Genomic DNA, 26,112 nt, shown 5'->3' on the forward strand with positions numbered 1-26,112 from the left:
ACAGCTTCCCCTGATTTGAACATCAGAATACTGATTTTAAGCCTGTTTCTCCATATCTACATCCCCTACTTCCTTACTACTCCATTCATACCCTCTACTCCCAAAATAAAAGTAACTGAGAGACATGAAGAAGACTCGCAATGAAGAGGTGAGATGAGTTAATAACATATTAACTGGAACTTTAAATGAAAGAGACACTTTTAATAACTAAGTCCATCTTCCCATAAAAGCAAAGTCTGACAGTCTTGATGAGAAAAAATGTCATCTTGTTCATGAATGGTTTAGTATCTCACCTGCTTCTGAAATCTCTGTGTGCTCAAAGGAAATAGATGGATTCTCTTTAAAGACAGAAATGAGATGACAATTTAGATGGTGTCATTGACTGACCTCCAGGAGAGATCAGGAATTGATTCCTAAACATCACTTGATAGTTACATAATGCATTGCTTGTGAAGAAAGAAAATCGAATAAAATATCCTAATAATGTCCTGGACTGGCCAAGAATGGAGTGGGGAAGAGAAAGGGAAGAGATACAGCTGAACTCACCTGAGAGTCTGTGTCGTCTTTTCAATTTTCATTAAACTGCTGAGAAGATAAGGAATATCAAGAGCTTTTTTAAAAAAAACATATTTTATTTCATACCTAATAAGAGCAGCTGCAGTCACAGGAGGACAATCCAATACAATAAGACTGAAACTCCTTTTAAAATCATTTTTGTCTGATTCCTATACATTGCATTATTATCTTTAGTCTTATTAACAGCTTCAATTGCTTTGATTCTGGGCTATTTTCAGATCAGATTCTCAATTCTGTCTTCAGGCTCCTAACATCAACGTAGGCCTTTGCCACTTTCTTTGTAGTAAGACCTTTTTTAAAAAATCTGGAATTTAAGTAAAGTGTGTTCCAAAGGTCTGTCAGGTGTAGCAGGCCTTTTGCTGAGCTATTTCAAATGGAAAATTGTTCCAAAAGCACCAAAATATTTTTTCAGCTTTTAAAATGTTTTTCTAGGAAACAGGAAAGGAAAGGAGAGCTCAAGGAATGTGTGTGCATGTTTGTGCGTGCACAAAATGTGCACATGAGAATACTGAGAAGGGAAATGCAGACGGGAAGTCATTTTCCCATGTTGAGATCAATGTTTATCACATATTGATAATCGATTCTACTGCCCCAAAATTATTTCTTGAAACTATACAATAGTGAATCTACATGAAACTTCCCATAAGTCACTACATCTGAGTTGACTGGACTTTGGCCCTCCAAAGTCTTATTAAGATGAACTGGAAAAGGTTACTGTTTCTATGGAAAACAAAAAATTTAAATGAAGTACTGAAGTTAGAAGTTAGTAATCAGCACAAAACACGTCATTAGGCATCGGAAGCTGAAGCAGCTGGCATTCCATCTTCCTGGTCGTAGCCAGCCTGGAACTCGCAGCCAGCCCCTCGAGTCTTCAGCCTCAGGTTCCCAGATTATAAACTATTTCCAAACTGCCAGTTTGAATTTTTGACTTCCTCATATCCTCTCTGTTCTGAACAGTAATAATTATGATTTGACACTCTCCTCCCCATTCCCTTTGTTCTTGAAGTCCACGTGATGATTTAGATCTTTAATGATTTGCACTGTTGTTTGGGGATGAAAAACTCTTAGATTCAGTGATCCTTCCAGTTCTATTAGGATGTGATGATTCAAAATACCGAAGAACACAGGGGCACCTGGGCAGCTCAATTGGTTTGAGAGTCTGGCTTTGACTCAGGTCTTGATCCCAGGGTCCTGGGATAGAGCCCTCCATCAGGCTCCCTGCTCAGCAGGAGAATCTGCTAGTCCCTCTGGCTCTTCCCCTCCCTCTCCCCCTGCTCATGCTTGTGCTCTCTCTCTCTCTCCAATAAATAAATAAAATCTTAAAAAAAAATACAAAAGAATACAACAGCGTATTTTCACACAGAGCATTAATGTAAAACATCCAAAGTCCAGAAACAACCAGAATGCTCTAGTGCCTGTATCTCCTGCTACATAACAATAAAAATTCTGCATAGGCACAGCCTCTGCTAATTTTGATTCCAATCCATTTTCAATTTCTTCTTTTTTTTTCCCCTGAAGGAGAGTACGAATTTGGAAATATCAGAAATCAAGAAAGATATAAAGGTGAGATTAGAGGCGATTTTTATTTCCTCTTTTACTTTTCTGCGTTCCTCGGGTTCTCTTTAATGTACATCTATTACTTTTGAAATAAAAATAAGAAACCAGAGAAAGAATAAGATAGATAGTAACCAATATACAAAAGTCAGACTTCATCTGGGCCTATAGTTGCATTTCAGAAATCCAGGAAGATGTTAAAAATCAGGCATTTATTTCTAAAATGGTAGCTCAGAAACTGAGAACATCTGATTCTATGTGGGAGATACTACACTTAATAAGTCTGGTGTTTTTTATTTTTTTGTCTTTGAGTATTTTCAACTATATAGACAGTATTCTAATCTGCTTCACTTGATAAAGGACATTGACTCCAAAATCATAATTCTTTTGTTTTAATATGCTCCCATATTGCCACCTGACATGTTCTCTCTCTGGCTATAGTTTTTGATCTGTCAGTTTCTCCCTCCACTAGAATATTCCATTTATGACGCCAGGGACAATGTCTGTTCTGCTCTCCACCCTCTCTCAGAAGCTTGAAATGGTACATAGACCAAAGCAGGTGTTCAATACATGCTGGAGGAATGACCAAGTGAATGAACATTTACCTACTTAGTGTTGGAACTTGAAGAGGCAAAAAGACAGAAGGGCAAGACCTATTGGCAGGCCACCTAAATATAGATCCTGTTATATTGGGTGAGTTACTAGTTATTTAGTTTTGCAGACCATAACAACAAAAAAAACAAAAACGCAAAATAAAACCAGATTTTTGCCAGTGTATCAAATATAAATCAGTTAATAAAGCAAAGATAAATATTAACCATGTTCATGGAAGGCTGAAATATATGCCAGAATGTAAAGGTATTTACTGAAATGAGAACCATGTGGAACTATTATGCTAAGCAAGCATAGCTCATGAGATGTAAGCATCAATTACCTTTATTTTCGTCTTTCTCTGTCGCTTTAAGCCTGAATTCCATGGGTCTGATTCTTCTTTTGCTCCTGGATGAAGACTCAGAAAGGCCAAATGACTTCTCTGGCCATTTATAAGTAATAAATTTAAAAAAAAAAAAGTCCTACAGTCAGTTCAAATGGAAAAACACAGTCTCAGTTCAGTAATGAAGATGTCCAATGACATATAATAACCAACACTCTGACACTTCTCCCCTCCCCCAGCCTCCACTCACTCACAGGCTTGAAGCCTGATGTCCAAAGCAGATTGGGTCAAATTTTCTCAATTTCCTCTCCATGAGTTTCTCTCCTTCTAGCAGCAGGTTTGACCCTCCAGTGTTGGAGTAGGGAAAGGGAGGAGAGATAAGGGAAGCAGGCATACTCTTCCTGGAATGTTACTGCAACATTATTTGGTGCCTGTTTGTTGTTTTTATTGATGGGGATAACAGCACCCCACCATTAAGGGCAATGGAGTTGGGGAGAGAAGAAGTAGTATGTCTGCATTCTGTTCCCTTAACAAAAGATACATAGGCAAGAGTCTCTCTTATGCCTGTTGCTTAAGAGTCCTAACTCAGCATCTCAGTATCTCTTATGGGTTGACTTGTGTTTTCCCAAAAAAGATAAACTGAATTCCTAACCTCAGAATGTGACCCTACTTGGAAATAAAATCACTGCAGATGTAATTAGGTAAGTGACGGTGAGGTCATACTGGAGTTTGATGGACCCTTAATTCAGTATAAATGGTGTTCTTATAAGAAGAGAGAACTTTGGACACAGAAGCACACTGGGAAAATGACCACGTGACAATGGAGGCAGAGAGTAGAGTTATGGAAAAGGCAAACAAGGATCCTTCCCTACAGGCTTCAGAGGAAGCATGATCCTACTGACACCTGGATTTCAGACTTCTAACTTCCAGAACTGTGAGAGAATAATCTTCTGTTGTCTTAAGCCATCCAGTTTGTGGTACTTGGTTACAGCAGCCCTAGCAAACTGACATAGCTGCTAGCAATCTAGTTCCATTTTCTATTCATACCTCAAGGTAGCCCTTTGGGACTGGACATAAGACAACCCCATGCTGGCTCTCACTTGTCCATGGTCTACTTCTTGTCTGGGCAACACTCTTGCATCCTTTACTCCCAAGAATTCTGGGAGGGCTATTATTTCCCAAACCACACTCCTTAATTCTGCTACCATATACCTCTTCAGCTAATCTCATGTGCCTTAGATTTCTCAGGTGTGACTCAGAAGCCAGTGTCCAAGGCCCACAGATTACAGAGGCTGTATTTCATGTTCTCCTAAGTTTATCTTTAAGGCACCTTTTTCTCCACATTGGCTCCAGAAACTCCTGAGTTTACAAAACAACTAGAAGAGACTAATGAGTCTTTGAATCCCCATTACAAGTTTCTATGATGGAGAATCTGGTTGCACCAGTTCTGTGTCAAGTGCCTACCCCACCAAACAATTTTGATCTAGGAGGGCAAAGTGGTATGCCACAAATATAGAACCAACCATCGTGGGTGGGGAGGGCTTAGAGAATGGGGCTATTTGTTGGGCAGACATACCAGGAAGGGGGTCACCTTAAATGGAGTAGAGTCAGGGCTTCCTGTTAACCATACAGTTCTGAATGTTTCCAGCCTTTTTGTATCTCTAATTCTCATTTCTTATATTCCATGCAGACACCATCCTTCTGTTGATATAATCTCTATGACATGGGGCTACTGCCATTGATTTGGCTATTGTCTATCTCTCTCTATATCTCTAGGTAGCCATTTTGTCTTTCTAAAGTAATTTTGCATATATTTGATTTCATGCATTATTTCATGCATTAGAGTTGATATAATCAAACTAGACTTGCGGGTGGAGAGTAAGGGTTGGCACTTCATTAAGTTGCAAAACCTCAATAACATTTAGCAAAATTCAGTAGCTTTTATCCTCATTTATAAGAAAACTTTAACTCACTTAAGAATAAATTGCATCAGTGAATTTGTGATCTTATGAAAATAAATTATCTTTGAATTTCATAAATAATATATGTCATCTTAAGAACAAACCAAAATACACTTAGTGCACATTGACCTTAGAGTCTTGATTTACCTAGCATCTCAGTAAATCAGAGCAGGTGAGTTCACTCTTCTGTATCTCCATCCCTCATTTAAAAAATTGTATTAATTACCTGGTCATGTCTGTTAAAATTCCAATTCCTAAGACTTCAGATTTCCTGACTGAGAATCCCTGGGTCAGAGCCTGACAACTTGCATTACTACAAATTCCCCCAGGGAATTTCATCCCCTGTAAATATAAGAATTTCTAGGAGACAATTTGGTCCCCTAGCTCAAACATTCTGAGTCTATATTCCTAAATTAACAGTATTTCTAATTTAAAAGAATTACACATGTTTTCAGTGGCCCTCCAAATTTTCTGCCCAATTTTTTTCCAAAAAGGAAACATAATATTATTTTTTACACAATGTTCCCATGTTCTAGAAATAGTACATAACACTTGGAGTACAAGAAATTTGCTTCAAAAGGCACCTCAAGATGTGTACTGATTTGGGGGGTAGAGGCAAGGGTTTGAATTCCAGCTCTCACATATACTAACTAGCTCTGCTTTCTTGGCAAATAACTTCATTTCTATTTTAGGGAATATTTTATCTATAGGAAAATGGAACCAAACTTTGTAGGTTGGTTATAAGACTGAGAGGTAGGTAGGATACTGTTGTGGTGATGAACAAGGACTCAAGAAGCAGTTTGGATCCAAATCCACACTTCATCACCTCACAGCTGGAGGACTTCGCATGAGCTCCCGTTCTCTCTAAACTTCAGTTTCCTCAGCTTGTCAAAGAGCAACCAGAGTCACCGAGCAGAGTCAGTATGGGGGATCATGTGAGTTAATATGTGTGACGTGCTCAGAATGGGGCCTGGCACATAGCAAGCTCTATCTAAGTGTTGGTTAAATTAGAAACAAGATTCTGTACATGACAGTGTTTTGTAACAAACTAACCAAATGTAAAGAATTAAGGAAAAAAAACATGTTATTAATAATCCTGTTCAAAGCATTCAGAAAGTCAAGTAGCTCTTGAAATGTCTCTGAAGTCACAGTAGAAAAGAGCTTTAGAATCCATTTTCCAAATCATCAATTATCCCTTCTGCTGTCATAATTAATTCCTATTGTTATACTTAATAATGGCCAACATCATCATCTTGGGGTTATTGTTTTATTCTATTAAGCTATTTCATTACACTCAGACGGGCTGAGGGAATGTATGTAATTGACTTGTGAAAATTATTCAATTTGCAAAAGAAATTCATCCAACATGTAAGAGAATTGGGTCAAAGAAAAGCCACACTAACTAAATTAGGGGGCTTTTTTGCTTTCCCATTCTCCTAAGGAATATTTTTTATATACATCAACTGTATAGACAAGAAAAATGTAATTGAATTTTATTTGGAATTTTAAGGATGCCTCATTATCGAAGAAGCCCTCACCCTTTTCCAGAACAGAGTCATTGACACCTAGACCCTAGCATCATGTGTAGACTATGAGAAGCCTTAAGAAAGAGGGCCCTCGAGAGGGGAAGAAGGCCCCAGTGGGCAGCTGATACTCATATTGGCTGAATACTGACCTGAAAATGATGGCCTTAAACCAAAAGGTACTGAATAATCTTGAATTGGTGTGGTATTTCTTCCTCATCCCCATCTCCTCCCCTAACACCAGCAGGAGTAGGGGCTCAGGATAAAGTCGAGGTTTCTTTGAGTAGATAAATCTAACAGAGTCAAAAGTTTATCACATTTGTAATATTACCAATTATAGTTGTCCTGACAAACCTGTCGAGTAAATCGTATTATTCCCTACATTACAAGTCTTTTTTTTTTTTTTAGAACATTCACTATATATCCAAAGAAGAATTGGAGGTAAGAAAAACACTATAAAATTGCTGCTTGATCTGAGCACTGGTATGTATTGACATTGTTGAACGTCAATAAATATTGTTTCAATATTATTGCTCACCTAAAGAAATATTTAAATAAATAATAAGTAAATTGAAGTGCTCTTAAATAAATCTTGCTCCTCTTAAATACTGCTCATCTCTATGGTTTTCATCTTTAAATAGTTATTTGAAGATGAAATGAATCCATGTGAACAAGACAGCTAGTACAGTTCTCAACGTATCATAAACGTTCTACCTTAGGTTCTCTTCATCTTTGGGGACTCTGGGGCAGAAGTTTTTCCTTTATGTCATATTTTGACAAGGAGCCAAAGCCACCTTCCTTATAATGCCATTGAGGCAAGAGAGTGAACAGATTAACCAGTTGTTCCCCAAAGATTGCTTTCTTTGCTCAGGTCCTGAGTCCCAGGTTGCTCTTGTTCAGGATTTAAGTCAAAAGCAGGGTCACTGTGATCACTGCCGAAAGGAATCACAGGGAATAGGAAGCCAGGAGAACTCTGGAATTGAGGGAATTTCACAGTGAATTTTCCATTTTTACCCAAACGTCAAGGTTCTATAAGACAGTTATTTTCCCATTGAGACATGGTTCCAACATATTTCTCCATTGGTGGTGTTTTGATGTTTTCTTTGTTTTTTTGTGTCTGGTTTGTGACTTTTATGCCATCACAGAATAAACAAAACCATGAATTATGCTTTATCTTGAATGAAGCTGACCTCTTGTTTTGCACGGTGATGGGCAATTATAATTTTCTTCTTTAGGGCCTTGAAAGAACAGCAATGTTTGGTATATTCTCTTGGTACCCTGCCCACATCCCTCTCCTGATGCACCCATCCCCCAGCTGCTGTACAAATTGGTCGCTAACAACTCACAGCTGCACCCTCCCCTGCTACAGCCATTTGCCAGCAGCCAGCTGGACAGCATAGTTAGAGACGCCTGGGACATTCTACACCACCCCTTCCTAGGAGGAATCACAACCCCAAAACTGACTGATCCATTCATTTGGAAGCCCAGCCTGGTTTCCTCAAAATGGAATGACCATTCGTACTCTGGGGCCTCCCATGGGGTCAGGCTGAGGTGAGACAACTGGAAGAGCCCACTTTGCAATCTTTGTCATGCTTGTTTCTACCTTACACCACCTCCCTCATTCTCTTACATATTTCATCTGTGAGCAAGTCCCTCAATGAAACTGTTGCTCAAGAATCAGCACCTCAGCTTTTACCTCTTGAGAATGTGACTTAAGACACCTCAGCATGTGATCTTTTGAGAGAGCCATGTTAGAGAACGGGAGAAAAGAACTCATTGGGTTCAGTGTGAAATAGGCTTGGGTGGACATTCAGGTTATTACTGGTCAGAATTTGAGACAATTTATAGGTTTTTTTTAGCTGTTTCATTTTTCAGATGATAAATCAAAAGCTTTCTGACCTTAGCTAGGACGATATCCAGCCCACCAAGTAAAATCCAGTGTGCTGATAGTTGGAGAATGGAAATAAGGGTTTACCACCAATGTGCAGAAAATGAACAGAGCTTCCCTAACTCTCTCCATGGTGGGCAACTACCATGCAAAATGGGCAATAGACAATGGTGACAGAATGGATACTATGCAATGGAGACATTCTCATTTCTTTTGAAAAAAAAATTTAAAAAGGAGAATCGGGCATCATATCACTTTTCATGCAGAATCCTAACTATTGGAATAAACATGCTTGTGGAACTTGGCTTTGGTTTTTACTGTGCTACATGCCAGCTACGTGACCTTGGATGAAGACACTGAACTATTGGCAGCCTCAGTTTCCTCCTCAGTAAAATGGGTCAAGTAGAGGAAATTGTCTTTGGGAGTAGAAACATAGCATTGGGGACTGTGGGTGGGCAAATTCCATCCCACCTCATAAATCTCAGAGTAGGAGAAAAGCTTTTTAACTGTCATAAATGTGAACTGACTGGGAAAATTATGTGAAATCAGCTACATAAATTGTATAACATCAGTCATGGATCCATTTGTTCTGTGACAGTGTAAAAATTGCAGATTTCCCTATTTTGAGAGAAAACCCTACTAGTCCCACATATGAGTAACCTGAGCCCCTCTACCACCTATTAAATTTCATCACACTACTTCCATGACTAAAAGTAGCAGAATGGTGGGACTCGAGGGGTCTTATGATCTCCCCTGGAATCCCTGGCAAGTTATTGCTGTCTTTTCACTATAACAACATAGATTCTTCAGGAAACATAATCCAATGTGTCTCCCCTTGGCCAAGCCACCTCTTTTGCTAGGCAAAACAATTTTCATTCGGGGTGAGAAAGAGGTGTGAAGACAGATTAATGGTTCCTATGTCTTACTGCATGTGCATGTGGTCAAATGGAAGTTCCAAGCACTGTGTTCTCACTGAAGTCGTGCCATGAATCATCTCTTCTGTTAGCTCTAAATATCTGATTCCTCCGTGCAGGCAGGTCAGCAATTCATGTTTCAAAGCCTTTACCAGGACTGTCTGTTTTTCTGTGCTGGAAGCTGGCTTAAAAGTTTACTTTTCTTCTCTAGTGTGAGCCTTGCAAAATGGTTTGTACTACTTGGTAAGAAGCACTGGGGATTCAGGAAAGATTTTAGCATCCGCATAATACTTACAAGTCATCCCACCAAAAACAAAAACAGGATGCAGAAGCTGATGAGCAGAGGAAGTCCTCGGACCTGAATTCAAATCAAAATTCACTACTAGCCAAATCTACTAGATCACATTTATATCAGGGCAACTGTAACATGGGCATGAGTAAACTTTAGATGCAAAAATCCATTCAACCAGTCCTCTTGGAATGCATTCTATAGATTCCATAAGCAGTGAGTTATTCATTTATCTATCCATTCCATCAGTAAGCATTCATCGGTCACTCCTACATAGCACTGTGCTAAGAATAGGCAACACAGAGTTAAATAAGACATGCTTTATTTCTGGGAACTCAAAGTCTCCTGGAAGAAACATATAAAAGAAATAAGTAGAACACAATGTCATAAAGGTCATAATAGGGATATGCACAAGGGCCTATGGGAATAGCCATTCTGCTTGGAAAGATCAAAGAAGGCTTCACTGGAGAAGTGTCATTCAAAGAGAATCATTAAAGGATGTATAGGTGTTTTCCAGATTGAGAAAGAGAAGAGTGCCTTCCTGGTAAAAAGAAACAATAAAAATCAAGGCAAATGACCTAGAAGTGAATGAACATTGGTGAGAGAAAGTAGAATAGTATGACTGTTTATGATGGGAGAGAGTGTGAAGAAGGGTCTTTTATGCCAAGCCAAGGATTTTAAACTTGATTCTATAAGTCATCAATAGCCATAAGGGGGGATTAGTGTGGAGGGACTTTTTTTAAAGTTTGGAAGAGACATGATCAAATCTGAGTTTTAGCAAGAGCACCCTGGTAGCTGCATGGGGGTAAATTGTACTAGGCAAAAATCTGAAAACAAGGATGAAGTAGGAGACTATTTCAGTAATGGGAGGGAAAGCTAATGAGAATGGGTATTAAGACTATGGCCATGGAGATAGCCACTTGCATGACCTGAGGGTGGGTGTCTCCTTAATTTTGCTTCCTAGGCTCCTCATCTACCTGACCCTATTCCATGATCTGTTGAAAAACCTTTATCTAAACCAAAAAGAAACCTAAGTAAGAGAGATGCAGCAAGAAAGAAGAGTGAAATGTGGGCCATCAACTTACAGACGAAAATCAAAATCATGAAAGAGGATGAGACCATCCAGGGAAAGATAATTAAAAAGTGAAGGTATTTTAAGAGCCCTGGAGAACCCAATCACTTAAAGATAAGCAAAGGAGTTTCCAGCAAAAGTCTCTTGAGTACCCCCTGGAAAGTTAACAACAACATCCCATTGATTCTGGGAAGAGGAGAGGGCTCTCTAGATTGACGGGGAATTCAAGGTTTGATCTGGAAGTTCAAGACAAAGATTCTGTGGCAGAGGCAGCCACAGAGCCATCTAGCTCTCAATATCCATTCTCCTTTCCCACGGTGATTCAATTTTATCTTAAGTGCATAGTCTCCAAGAATAAAAGATACATTTCTTAGACTTCCTTTCAGTTAGTATGGCCAGATAACTAAGTTCTGTTCAATGAGATATGAGTGGACAAGTTCTACACTGCTCTCTCAAAGGGAAAGACAAACTCACCCTTTTCCCTTCTTCCTTCTTCAGGCATTCTGGGACAGCAAACTTGGTGGCAAGCCATTCTGGACCATGTACCTGAGAGTAATCTGCTGAGAAAAACAGAGTAAGAAGATGGAGAAACCAGAACCTCTACAGACATTATTGAGCATTGCTACCATACCAACTACCCTTGTTAAGCCACTAACATGGAGCTGAACCTCTAACCAATACAATGCCAGGGTTACGTAGAATTCTTTAGAATCCTAAAGTTTTGTAAATCAGAGTGTTTATGGATGCGATCTCTAAAGTACAAAATTTCATATCTGGTGTTGGGGTCTAAAGATCCTTCTTCTTCCAAATTCTGAGCCAAGTGAAAATAAGACAAAAGAGTAAAAGACAAAGAGACAAAAACATCACTGTAACTGCTGATAATGCAGAAGTTGGAGAATATGTAGCCCATACCTGTGGCAATTTGGCTTCCCAATGCTGAACTAAACACAATTACCCAGGATTAAGTATAATTATTCCACATTCACAGAGACAACTGGTCCACTCTAGACCTCTCCTACAGAGCTGGCTGGAAGTGTTACACTAGTGAAACTCCATCCACATGGAAAATCAGCAGGACTAGGGTTGAAGCATTAGTGCCTAATATTCAGGTCCCACTGGGATGGCAAAAGATGCAATGGGAGGTCCATTCAACTTAGAAGTAAAATCTGTACAACATTAGGAATATCTGAGCTTAAAATTTACCAGTAATGTTGCATCAATGGAGTTTTCATAACGCAGGTAGTTCAGGCTTCAAAGTTGATATCAAATGGATAATCACAGCAATTCTACAACACTCCTGTAGCTTCTGCACAAGCTCATCACTTTGGATTTGATCATTACCGTTCTGGGAGATGGGAGGGTAAGGGCAACGATGTTTCCAGTAATGTTTTCCTCCTCACATTGAAGAAAGGACAGATCATTCCATAAGACCATGATTTTTATGCGGCTAGTCATTCCAACAAGGAAGGACCAGAGTTAATACTAAGGCTAACTTATCACTAAATTATAAATTCCTGCAGTAAAGATGAGAGGACATGCAGCAATTTCCATCCATAGACTAAACCAGTCAGAGGAAAGATCAATGGTTCTCCATGGGAGGGTGTGCACTGCTCCTAGGGGGTGTCCAGAAATATTTGTGTTTGGGGGAGAATTTTTGGTTGACGCAAATGACTGGGGTTTGTGCTGACGTTTACTGGGCAGTAAATCTCTTACATCACATGGGACACTTGCGCACAATGCAAAAATCGCCCCATCTAAAATATAAATTGCACTGGTTTAGATGAACTTTACCTAGAAGACATCCCTTGTTGCAGCGCACATCACAATGTAGAAAAAGGTGAAGCAGAGCTCAGGCTTTATTATCCATATCTGCCTTCTCTGTGCATCTTACCTTAGTGTGAGTCTCTCAAAAATAGGAAATTTTAGAAGGCTAGGTCTGTAACTATTCCTGAGAACTATATCACAACATTATTAATCTGTGTTTACATGCACATATTTGTTCATTCATTTATTCAGTAAGTATTCATTGAGCAGCTACTAGATGCCAGATACTGTTCAAGGTCCTAGGGATGTAGGAGTACTAAAAACACCCCTCTGATCTATTCGATATTGTTTTGAGGGAGATAGAATCTAAAGAAAAATGGTAAAATTCCTCATTGTGTTTAAATAAAGAAGCAGGAATTACATAAATTTATAAGTAAAGGGATGCCTGGTTGGCTCAATCGGTAAGCATCTGACTTGATTTTGGCTCAGGTCATAATCTCAGGGTTGTAAGATGGAGTCCTGAGTTGCGCTCTGCCGTGGGTGTGGAGTCTGCTTAAGATTCTCTCTCTCTTCCTCTCCCTCTGCCCGTCCTCCTATGCTGCTCTTACACTTTCTTTAAAAAAAAAAAAAAAATCATAAGTAAAAAGGGAAGTTCACCTTCATTTTATTTTTTTAAGATTTTATTTATTTATTTATTCATGAGTGACACAGAAAGAGAGAGAGAAAGAGAGAGAGAGAGAGGCAGAGACACAGGCAGAGGGAGAAGCAGGCTCCATGCAGGGAGCCCGATGTGGGACTCAATCCCAGATCCCGGAATCACGCCCTGAGCCAAAAGCAGATCCTCAACCGCTGAGCCACCCAGGTGTCCCTCATCTTCATTTTATAAATGGAAAAACTGAGATCCAAAGAGGTTCAGAGCTTGTTCAAGGTCACATGGTAGCACAGTAGAAGGACTGAGGCCCATAAATGCCAATTGACTGCAGTTTTTCCAGCATTTTATAGCTCGGCATTTTATTTCCATCTCTATGAAAGATGGCATCAAGACTCAGGAATAATAACCTCTTGACCTTTGTTTCATGAAGCTTAAACTTCCTCCATGATAATCCCCTCCAGTTACCCTTCCTAACTGGAAAGATCAATGGACAAATGGCAAGGTGAATGGTTATAAAGCAGGCTTTCTAAAAATTTTTAATCATTTCAACTCAACAAATATTTATTGAGTCCAACTCTGTGCCAGGTACTCTGAAGGCAGGTGCTAAACTGCTGAGCCACCCGGGGATCCCCCTGTGCCAGGTACTCTGACCCTGAAAAATCACTGAGAGACATTTCCACATCAGGATGAATCCCAGAGTCTTAGTAATAATAGTAAAAACAATAACGAACATGACTGCAGTTATTAAGCATGCACTCTACATAAGGAGCTGGACTCCTCATATGCATGCATTATCTCACTTAAACCTCAGAACAACATTTTAAAATGGGTGCTACTGTCCACATGTTACTGGGGGAAATTGTGCTGTATAGGGAACATGTCAATGTCATATGTCTGAGATCACACACGTAGTAAGTGTCAAGGCTGAGCTTGAAGCCCAGGGTTTGCTGTCTCAAGCCGACATTGTTCCCATGGTTTTTTGATGAAAGCTTTCCCTCAAAGTTTTAGTATTCATTCTCACCAGCATTTCAGAAGCAAATAAACAGTAGCGTATCTCAAAAGGGCTGGTTCAGCCAGCTTGCACCTGTCACACATCCTTGCGATCCTGGACTACCTTTACTGCCCCCGAAGCAGGCATTTTTAACTGAGCCTGATTAGCCAGTAATCTCTTAGCCATATCATATTTATTCAACCCAATCTCTAGATTCTAAAACCACTGCGTACACTCTGGATCAGGGAACCAGAAGATATTCCACCAAAGACTTCATCTGTTTGGTTCCTGCTGCTTCTTCTTCAGACCTAAGTTGGCTCTTATGCCCTCATGCAACCTCCCTCAGAGCGCAATACTCTCTCTTCACAGCTTCACCCTCACGACTCCAACTTCCAATATCATTTATATGGTATGATTCATATTCCACCTTCTCCACAGAGAACCCTATCTCCCATCATTATGCTTACTCGATCCCATTTCATCCTATAAGGGAGCAAATAATATGAGAACTAGTGCTTCTAGTCCCTTCCTCAACTCCTGCACTTGCCCTTCCACAATGGAGGAGAAGAAACACCTGTCTTTCAGGGTCAGGGACAGACTTAACTGTGAAGCACCCCGAGTAGATCTGGGCAGAACGCAGGAGCATTGCCCTTTAGACCTACCTACCCCCAGCAGCCAGGCATAGTGGACTCAACTTGTACTTCCACTCACTTGTAGCAAATGGACAGAGCAGGGGTAGGCTCTGGGGGGTCTGGTCTATTCTCTAATCTACCCAGCTTCTCATGTTGTGCCTGCTTGTCTGGTTCATGGGCTATGTCCAGGAAGGAGGAAAAGAAGATTGCTTTACCCACTGTGCATTCTCAATGCATTTATGTGCATGGATGGGTCTTCCCCTACCTGGCGGAGGCTCATTGAGCAAAGAGGCAGTGTTGCATTGTGGGAAGAACACTGGACCAGGTGTCAGAAGACCCAGCTCTAGGCCAGGCTGTGCCTGGGAAGGTCCCTTCCCATTTTTAAGCCTTTGTTTTCTTATCTTTAAGATGGAAAAGGTAAGTGTCCATGTACTCATGTTCATCTCATGGCAGAATGGTGAGAGCTAGAACAAACAATGTACATAAGAGTAGACCATAAGGTGCCCTACATGCATAAGGGCTTACTATTATTATTATTATCATAATCATCATCAAACTTTTTTACTAATAGAAAAGGGAGCTCTCTTTTATTAAATACCTACCATGTGTCGGGTGCTTGAAATACATTCATGAGCCTCTTGAGATAATATCTTGGGTGTAAAACCTAGTGCAATGCTTCCCAAACTTTGCTGCACATTAGAACCAACCAGGGCTTTTTTTTTTTTTAAGATTTTATTTATTTATTCATGAGAGAGAGACAGAGAGACAGAGACAGAGACACAGGCAGAGGGAGAAGCAGGCTCCATGCAGGGAGCCTGACGTGGGACCTGATCCCGGGTCTCCAGGATCACACCCTGGGCTGAAGGCGGTGCTAAACCGCTGAGCCACCGGGGCTGCCCCACCCACGGCTTTTTAAAAGACACTGATGCCTGGCTTCCATCCCCAGACATCTGACTTAATTGGTATGTGGTGTGGCCTGGGCATTGAACATGGCATTGGGACTTTTAAAAGATCCCCAGTTTATGAAAATGCACAGTTTGGACACCATTGGCACAATCTTTTGACAGCTAAAAAAAGGACAGGCATATTTGGATGAATCAGGGTGGAGGATTTATTTTTCACCTCCTCATCCAACCATTTCTACACTCCCATAGCCGGGGGAGAATATGGTGTCCAGTTAGGCTGTCAGACATCTGGGTGGTGGGCATCCACCTGTGGCAGTGGGCAGAGTGAACAGCTGTGGGATCCAACATTTGGAAGATCACTTAGCCCAAGAACAAACATGGGCTAAGGGGAAGTGGACATCCTTTTAACAAGCTCTCTAGCCCTCTTGCTGACCTCAGGGCCACTGTTTACTTCCCTTTGGGTGCAGCAAATGTGAATATATGAATAGAGAACCCCAGTAAGCAATTGAACAGTATCAAACCTGGTCTTTCTGATGAGGAAGACCAGAGCATACCCTATGGCTAACCCCACATTCGTCTCACTTCCCAGCTCATTTTCTCCAGTTCAACTTAATTCTTTAAAAGTCTGCTAGTAAACGCACTTTAGGGAATTTTTCCACTTAAGAATAAAACAAGTACAGATCCCTTTCCATCAATTTCTTAAGCAAACTACGTGTTTCCAAATAATAGCAGCTCCTTATAAAATCTTACAACTTGTTAGTTCTGCAGGTTTATACACACTTCTTTTAAAACTTGGTTTTCTAAAGAATTTTGTAAAAGTAGGTCTATAAATATGACAGGTTCTCTTTCGGACTCTGCAAATTGGCATCTACTACTCTAACAAAGTCTCATCAGTCTCCCACATTTTATTGGTCATGCTAAGGGGAAATGGATGATTATTTTAATAATTTTTTTAAAATATGGATTGATTTATTTTGGAGAGGTATGTGGGACAGAGGGAGAGAGTGAGAGAATCTCAAGCAGATTCCCTGCTGAGTGAGGAGCCTGAGGCCAGGCTTGATCTCAAGACCCTGAGATCATGACCTGAGGCAAAATCAAGAAGCAGATGCTCAACCAACGGAGCCATGCAGGCGTCATGGAAATAGAGGATTATTACAAAATAGTAGTGCATACATCCCAGCTTCCTGATGGAGACAGCCTGGGTCCTGGTCAATAGGTAGGTGTTATTTTATTGCACAGAGAGACTGAGGCTCAGTCTTGATGTGTCTTACAGTAGTGCTGAGGTTCACATTTTTGTGTGACTCCAAGGTTTAAATGTGGTGTATACATGCACAGTGTACCATGTCACTACCTTCCACATCACTTTAACCCCCAGATATTTTTTTCCTCATTAGAGAGTATGTGGCACATTGGATCCTCACCTTTCTTTCCTTAAGCTAGATCTTCTTTATATCGATTGACCTAGTGCTTGACAATACAATATTCACCAGTTGTTTGGAGAGGATGGTGTGAGTGAAAAAAAGTTGGTAACTTTAGTTCATTTCCCAATCTGAAAGATTTCACATCATAGAAAACTTCTTAAACGATTCCCCAGTGATTGCCTTGATATAGCAGTAGGGCTTGCTTGTGGGTAAGAATTCTACAGGGGAGAGTATGAATTGCATAGGCTATCACTTGAGAATATTCCTTCAGGTTCTAGAAGAGAACTATTTTCAGAATGTCCACTCTTCTCTATCACACAAAGATCTCAATATGCCATTATGTCCTCCACCGTCACTTACTAGAAGCTCTAGGTGCCAGAGCCCAGACATATGAATGGACTACCCAAAAGGTGCCTTCAATTATGTTAGACTGATATACTATTTTTGATAATCCAGAAGAAAATAAGACTTGGGACAAGTGTGTGAAGACAAAAATCCAAAGAAGAAAGCAAGTGCCAAAAGAAAAATTAGACTGTCTCTTAGCATACATTCTGCTTTGGTCAGCACTCTATTTCCTATCGCTCTTTACCTCATAATCGTGGACATGTTCCTTTGAAGAATAATGTAGTCAGCTCTGCACAGTAGGAAAGAAGTCTTTAGGCTGAAAACTCTTCTCCAAGTGCAGAGATCCAAAGCAAGGCCATGTCGATATTGTCTTCCCTAATAGGAAGCAAGGGAAGGAGTGGGAACATAGTGATAGGATAAAAGGAAAAGCTTCCAAATGGTGGCTTTAAATAAATGGGGACAGAACTATCACATGGAGAAAGGAAAGTCATTCAATGCCATTTGTACTAACTATAGGGTCCTTCCCTTTGATATCTCACAAGTAGGATAGAAGCACCTTCTGTTTTACTCTAGGTTATTGTCAAGCTGACATTGTGATTATTTACTGTGTAAGCCTTGCCTCTGGACATCAGCTCTCCTCTCTAAATATGAAGGCAACAGAGTAGGGAACTAACATGAACAGAATGCCTGCCATATATCAACAGTGTTCTGGGTGTTTTATGTGCATTATTTCATCAAATTTAACTTAGCACTCCACCACCACACACCATTTTACAAATGAGGGAAAGGAGCCATAGAGCTTATGTGACTGATCCAAGATCACACAACCCATAAGCCTGTAAATGGTTGATCTGAGACTCAACAATTCACTTTCTCCAGAGCCTGTGTGTGGTTGCCATTTTATCAATATCAACAAGGGTTTTGTTTTGTTTGAACAAATTTACCAGAGTTTACCCAATAAAATCAGGGCTGCCTTTCCATGGATGAAAATATCTGCCCCCAAAGATGTTGTAAAGACCAAATGCAATGAAATAAACTTGAAAGCACCTGAGATACCAGAGCAAGGCACTCACAAGCATGGATTCGTTCCCCTAGAAGTCAACCTTCTGCTCTACAGTGCTCCCCTGACCAATCATGGTTCAGGCTACCCTTTCAGAATGATCATCCAAGACAGGTGTAAGCCTTATTAGTGCACATGCACACCCTGTTGTTGACTTAACCATGATAACCTACTTCTGATTGTCAGCCTGATTCCCTGACTCGTTCTGAATGACCTATAAATTTAAAAATGAAATTCCATCACCTTTAAAAGCAAGAACATGTCGCTACTGAAGATATTCAAGACTGTGCTGCTGATTCTGAATTCTTAAAGAAACTCCCCAAAAGTATTTCCATCAAAGGCAGCATCACGGGGTCTTCCAAGTAAACTACTGTATAGAGAATTGCATTCAATTGTATGGATATTTTCATATGTTTTTTAAAAATCAATCTTATTATCCTATACTTGTGTCTCCACTTGCAAGCTTTCCATGCCTGGAATGTTATTATAAGGGTTCTTTACTTTGGAGGAGAATGTTTGTTAATTAATCAGCTCAGACTGCCATAATAAAATACCATAGACTGGGTGGATTAAACAACAGAAATTTATTTCTCACAGTTCTGGAGGCTAGAAGTTCATATTAAGATGCCAGCCAATTCAGTTTCTGGTGAGAGCTCTCTCTGCATTGCAGATGGCTGCCTTCTTGCTATATTCTCAGGAGACAGAAAGGGGCCTGGGAGGGAGAGGGAGAGAGATCCTTACCTCTTTTCATAAGGCCAACGTCCTATCAGATGAGGATCCCTGCCATTATGACCTCATTTAACTTTACCTCTGAAAAATCTTATCTTCAGATATAGTCACATTGGGGGTTAAGACTTCAAACACATGAATTTGGGGGGGTAGGACACAATTCAGTCTATAACAATGTGTTACAGAATTTTAAATCCTGTCTTTTTTTTTTTTTTTTTTAATCAAGCAAGTTTTTCCAACAGCATTTGGGCTTGAGATCTTATAAACACATGGATATTCATTCACTGATTTCAGGGTTGGACTATTAATTAGCAAGATACTCCTCCCTGATACTCTTTTTGCTTTCACCTTTTTCTGAATGATATATACCAGAGAAGAGAAGGGCAATACTACTTTTATCTTTAAACTGGATGTTGGGATCCCTGGGTGGCGCAGCGGTTTGGCACCTGCCTTTGGCCCAGGGCGCGATCCTGGAGATCTGGGATCGAATCCCACGTCGGCTCCCGGTGCATGGAGCCTGCTTCTCCCTCTGCCTGTGTCTCTGCCTCTCTCTCTCTCTCTCTCTCTCTCTCACTGTGTGCCTATCATAAATAAATAAAAATTAAAAAAAATAAATTGGATGTTTTTTGCTTACTAATGCCCCAAACTGGGATGACTTTATGAAAAAGACACATTTTCTAGGGCATTACCTCTCCTTAAAGGGCAAGAAGAAGCAAGGAGGCGAGGTGCAAGTTGGCAAGAAATGCTATAAACGTTTCTTAGGTCTCCCGTGTTAACATCAGCATTTGCTCCCTTGTACCAATAGAACTAAATTACTGGTCTTGGGGACCTCCCCAAGCATGAAAAGCCATAACAATAATCTGAGCCAACTAAGGCTAGTGATACAAGACTTGATTAAGATTAATTTCCTAATTTAAAAATTATTTTGGTGGGGTGGGAAAGGCCACTTCAGTCCTGTCACCTCAGCACACACCCAGACCCCACGCATGACCGAACTGATTGCTGTGGCAAGTCCTGCCCATCCAAGTTTATATTAGCTCAGGACAGCTAGTGTGTGGTGGGGCAGAGATTACAGCCTGCCCTGCCACCATTTTCCACCCTCTGGTTACACTTCTGTCCACAGCAAAGATGAAATTTGTCATGAAGTTTGAGTCCTAAGGCCACCCCTGCCTCCATCTCACTCCTTTGAGATGACCTGCTCCTCCCTCTGACCAGCAGACCAGCAAGAAACATCTGCAGCTCCAAAAAAACACAAGAACAGCTGCACTCCCTGGATTAAGGGTCAATAGACTTCCTGATCCAGCAGATCCTCTCCCCTTGCAGGGTGTCTGGTTGCTTTTGCACGTCACTGTTAGAAACTCCACGTTTCTTCTCCAGCCCTTGCCATTGTACTCTGCCCAACTTGTACAGAGCATCAGGATGGCCTACTGTTTTCCCCCAGTGGCTCCCTATTGTCCCCCAGGAAAGGAGGGGGCTGTGCCAGACATACGGCCGGCCCGTCCCTGGGCTTCCCTCTGCAAAGCCCAAGAGAAAGATACTGAGGAGGACAACAGCTGCAGTGCTGGCTTGTTTTTGACAAATGGGCCTGTCACTCTTCCTATTGATTAGCAATATTATGACATTTCCCTTCAAAAACGCAGATGTGGCGGGGCTAGTGACAAGGCCACAGCTCTGGGTGGAAAATAAGGTTTGCCATTGTTGGCTCTTTCCCCTCTACATCTGTTTAGCTTCACAGGGAAAAGAAACCAAGATTCTGAGGGTGTTCAAACAATTTGAAGAAGCAAAAGTTCTGACACTCTGAGAAATATATATTAATAAGCCATCACTGTGAACATGGAAGAGAGAGCACATGGCAAATCTGCCCGGGACACAGCAAAAAGCAGGGGCATCTGATGCAATTGGAAAGTGGGGCCTCCCTGTATCTTGGCAGAGCTGCTCCTCAGGTCTCCTGACTACATAAATCAAGCCATGGACGGGTCTGTCATTTCTGTCCCTTTGCATGAAACGCTTGAAGGGAACTGGTGAATTGGTGCTTCATTGCCTTCTCCCCTCCAAAAGTGTCTTTAATCTCACCCTGGCCCTATGGGGCTGATGGTGTATTAAGGGGGAAATGCACCTAATTCCATTTTCTTTCCCTTGTACAAAGCACTCAGATGATAACATGTGCCTACTTTAATTTGTGAAACTTCTGTGGGGTACTTCCCCCCAACCTATTCCCAACATCTATTCCCATGTCAAGGGGAAAAAAGAGTGTTCTAAATAGCAGTCCATTTAAGTAAAAAAAGGAAAAGTGCATCTTGCAGTCCAACATATGGTACATTTTGAGGTAAATTACAGGTAATTCATGAACATTTCCAGCAGGGAGATTGCCATCATGGGACTCTTGTATATCCATTACGTTCTATTCTCATTTTTGTGGTTAAAGGAATCTCTCAAGCCTTTGAAGCAGAAAAGGCAACACTCTCTCTGCACCATTTTGTCCTGCTAAGGAAAGTTATTATCCTGCTAACACACGGGACTGATCCAGCAACTTGATTTCGGCAAAGCTGATGGAAAGCAGGCTGCGAGGGGGCATGTGTAGCACGGGTTTTATAGTGCGAAAGATCTGGGGGTTGGCAAGCGCAACAGTTAAATAGGAAAATAAAATCGGAGCAAACTAGAAACAGCCAGGCCGACACTATTGGATGAAAGAGAAAAGAAAAGAGGAAGTCACTTGGGGGATGGGGAGGAGAAACAAAAGGAAGAAAAATATTGCCTGCTAGCCCTGGGGGTTGGTGATGTAAATTAATATGAGCTAAATGGGATGTGACCAATTTGTAAGGCATTTGTTTCTCTCTTGTGAGATGGGAGATCTCCGTCCCAAGCAATCAGAACTCGCCTTAGGCTACCCCTGACTAGTCGCTATAACTGTGGTGACCACCTCTCTTAATATACAGAATTCCTCACAGCTACTATTACACCCCAAGTCCAACAGCCTTGTAAATTTACTTCTGTGACACTAATGTCTCTCTCCTTGGGACATATTGGATCCTGGTTGTTGGGAAGCGTGAAGGGGAGGAGAGCAGGGGAGAAAGGAAGGACAAAACAAGCGCGCTCAGCATAGTTGGCCCCTCTGCATTGTTTGAACAGCCTTTGTGTCTGGACCGCCTGCAAGAATTACGCAACTTCCAACATCTCCTTCACATCAAAGAGCTTCTGGAAGAGCTCTTCAAGCTCTGAGGCTGAGCTGCCCTGTGCCTCCCCTACCCTCATACTAAATCAAGCTTTTATCTGCCTTCCCATCAGAACTGATGCTAAGTGTCCCTGACACACACATCCTCCAAATAATTTGAACTTGATCTGAGGCTTTCGGCCCTCTTGACTCAAAAAAATTGCCTATGATTTGCTTGGCAGCCATCCACCTCAGCATAGGCAATTGTAGGCAGTGATGTTGATGTTCATGAAGGAGCAGTTGCCATGGCAACACGGAGTTCAAAGGAAGGGCCCTCGGTGGTATCAGAACAGGGGGAGAGTGATAATGTAATGAAGGCTTGTGTCTTCTCAGGGAGGGACAGGAGCTGGCCAAGTGATGGGGGGGGGGGGTGGGTAGAGGGCAACACAGACAATTCACCATTACAGCTATGTCTGAACTATGCATTTATTTGGCTTTTGGGGGGATTCAGTAGCTTAATGGAACTTACACATGATAAAGATTTTTAGGACTATATCCTAGTCTCAACTTTGCAGGTAGATAGTTGTGTGATCTTAGCCTTGCTTGCTCATTAGCTTCTTCATCTATAATATAAAGGTTGAACTAATAAAATCCAACTTCCTTTCAATTGCCAAAATGCTCTGATTCAATTACTCTAGGCAATCTAGGGACTTTCTGCATCTAACAGTGTTTTGATGCAGACCACATTCTGCTTATTAAGGCCTTGCAAAATGGAGAAATGGGTGGATATCCACTGATACGGGGAACAAGTGCTTCTCTAGTTGGCTCAGGACACCCACTGTTCAAGGCGATGAGAGGGTGAAAAAGGCAGATAAACCCCTGTTCTCAGCAAACTGCATTCCAATAGGAGGGACAGATGTCATACAAATAAATACACAACAGATCATGGAAAATCCACTTGGAAAATCTCCAGGTGGTCTAGGGGGCCTTAAGGAATGTCAGGGAGGCTTCTTGTAATAAGTGGTCTTTATTTTATTTTGTTATTTTTTTTAATAAGTGGTCTTTAGAAGAAGCTCTGAACAGTGAGTAGGAGTTAAGTAGAGAAAGGGAGGAAGGAGAAAATTTTGCAGACTGAGAGAAGGCAGACAGAGGAAATGAAGAGCATGTGAAGCTGGGAATTGGGAAGGAGCTCAGGTGAGCTGTGCAGTGGGCCTGGAGAGGTGGGCATGGCCCTGTCAGATCAGGTCAAGAAGACTACATTTGGCTGATCTGTTTTTAACCTAAGAGCAATGAGAGGCCACTGAGGTTTATAAATAGGACTGGCTACTAGGATTTACATTTTCATAAGATCACTCTTGCTACATCATAAAAGCCAACGGCAGTTAGGGGGTCGGGGAGGTAGCATTTAGATTTCAGAGATGAGAACATCGTCAAGACAATTGTAAATAATTCAGGAATCAAACTTCTTTTGGTTCAAGTCCCCTATTTTGATGGAGGCAATTCAAAAAATAATTTCACATTTTTTTTCCTTTGCCTTGCCTGGGTAGACACATCCTATAATGACTTTCCTGAACCCCAATTGGTTGAAACTGCCCAGGGAATTCGTGTGGCCAGTGGTGAATTATTATTGATCTATTATTCTTCCAGTGTACCTTCACTGGCCTGCAGACATTTCCTGCTCCAAGCGGGGTTGGAGTGGGGGAAAGTATGTATGAAATGTTCATTTCTAATTTTTGAAATGCTTTCTCCTAAAATTCATAAATGTTCACATAGCCACCCATGGAGTTGTACCCAATAATATATCTACTTTGAAATAAAACAAATCTTAGCCTCAAAAATGCACAAAGTGTGTCTGAAAAGTGTCGTTTCCATAGCAACATTTATTGGGGACTTGGGGGTGTCAGATTGCCCATTGCAGGAAGAATATCTGAGCAGCCAGGTTTTTAGGGTGAGAACAACTCAAGAGTCAGCTAGGTTATCAGTGTGTGATGCCTGGGGCCTACGGACAAAGCAGTACATGGGTTGCACTGAAGACCCTTGTCACTTTTTTCAGTTAAAATGTACTGCATTTTTGCTATTGCCTATGGCCCATGCTAAACACTTTATGTCCCTCACCCTGTTGAATCCACAGAACCACCTCATGAGTAGGCCTGTTATTATCTCCGCTTCACAGATGATGAAAGGGAGATGTGGAACACGTACTTGGTCTACCCATGGCAGCCAGCTTTCAGTTCCTCACATGCACCATCTCTGTTCTACTATCCAACTGATTCTAAGGAAGGGAAATGATGGGAAGACCAAAGAGGAGAGCTTAATGCTTCTAGTCATTTTCTCTCTCAGTCTCATGCCCCCTTCTTCTCTCATTCCTACCTCCTCTTTCCCACTCCTAGAGGGAGGCCACAGAGAAAGATTTATGAACAAGGAAAAGCTCTCTAACCCCCTTATAAACTTTATGGGCCATGTGGACATGTACAAATCAGATATAAACATGATGTCCAGGGCCAGAGTTCTGTAAATAGTGATATCACTGAGGAAAATCTCCAGGAGAATCTGGTTCCTGGGAGAGAACAGACGAGGGTCCTGAAAACAGTGTGTGAAGAATGATGAAAGCTGCTTTGAAGTGAGGCCCGGGGCCTGTGGTGTTTTCAGCAGCTTTCCCCCTGCAGCCCTTGGAATTTTAGCTGCAATAAAAAAATACCAAAAGAAAACAGCTGGTCTGGTTGGATTTGTTAAAGTAGAAGCAACGTGTGGCCCTGTGGAGAGGAACATGATGGTGGGAAAGCAGGTGTGATGAGGAGGGGGACCAAGGGGTGGTCTTCAGAATTAGTGCATTAGGCCCACCACAGTTTCACCAAACATGTCAAACACTGAGCAAGTAACAAGGCACTTCCAGTAAATTCTCCCCTTGGGTCCAGACTAGCCCTGTTAGGTAACTAGGGAAATATTAGCATACCCATTTAATAGATGAGAAAGCTAGAGTAATGACTTTGGCCAACGGGAACCAGTGAGAGGTTATACTGCCTGGGAAGTGTCATCTCATGACAAATATGGGGGTTCTGAGGGCAGCTCTACCTCTGCCTGAGAGTTTCTCATCTGTGTCCACACTCAAGAAGCCTCTGTGACAGGTTTGGTTCCTGAGGGCCTGACACCTCAAGAAACATTGGGGAGCATTCTCACTCATTAATTCCAGCATTATTATTGGAATAATATAATAATAATAATAATAATAATAATAATAATAATAATAGTATAAATAATATAAAATAATAGCCAGTGACCCTTAAATGAGAATCATACAGTAATAGTGCAACTAAGAAGGATAGTAGTCAGTCTCCAAGATCCCCACCTCTTGGCATCCATAGCCTTGTGTAGCCCCTCTCACATTGTACTAGGGTTAGTCTGTGTGGCCAATAGCAAAAGACCAAAGAGATGGCATGTCATTCTGAAACACAGAAGACTAGGGCTTCTATCCTGGTTCTCTCATTCTCTCTCTTCCTTGAATCACTTGCTCTAAGTAAAGCCAGCCTGCACATTATGAGGACAGTCAGGTAGCCTACTGAAAGGTCCCCATGGCAAGGAACTGAGTTCTGTAGTTAACAGTCAGTGAGAAGCTGAAGCCTTTCAACAACCACATGAGTGAGCTTAGAACTGGATCTTTCCCCAAACCATCAGATGATGGCAGCCCCAACTGATAGCTTGACTGCAGCCTCATGAGAAACTGTGAGCCAAAACCACCCAGCAAAGCTGTTCT

At 41.3% G+C, this 26,112-nt stretch overlaps 1 long non-coding RNA gene across 1 annotated transcript in view; it reads right to left on the minus strand.

Annotated features, from left to right (window-relative positions):
• Positions 1-26,112, minus strand: part of LOC144288733 (uncharacterized) — a 178,264-nt gene that overhangs the window by 134,640 nt on the left and 17,512 nt on the right. Inside the window, exon 2 of the long non-coding RNA XR_013356716.1 lies at positions 11,186-11,268. This is a non-coding gene — a long non-coding RNA (uncharacterized LOC144288733). The remainder of the gene's footprint in view (positions 1-11,185; positions 11,269-26,112) is intronic.

This window comes from Canis aureus, chromosome 18 (genome assembly GCF_053574225.1).
Source record: "Canis aureus isolate CA01 chromosome 18, VMU_Caureus_v.1.0, whole genome shotgun sequence".
Lineage (NCBI taxonomy): Eukaryota > Metazoa > Chordata > Mammalia > Carnivora > Canidae > Canis > Canis aureus.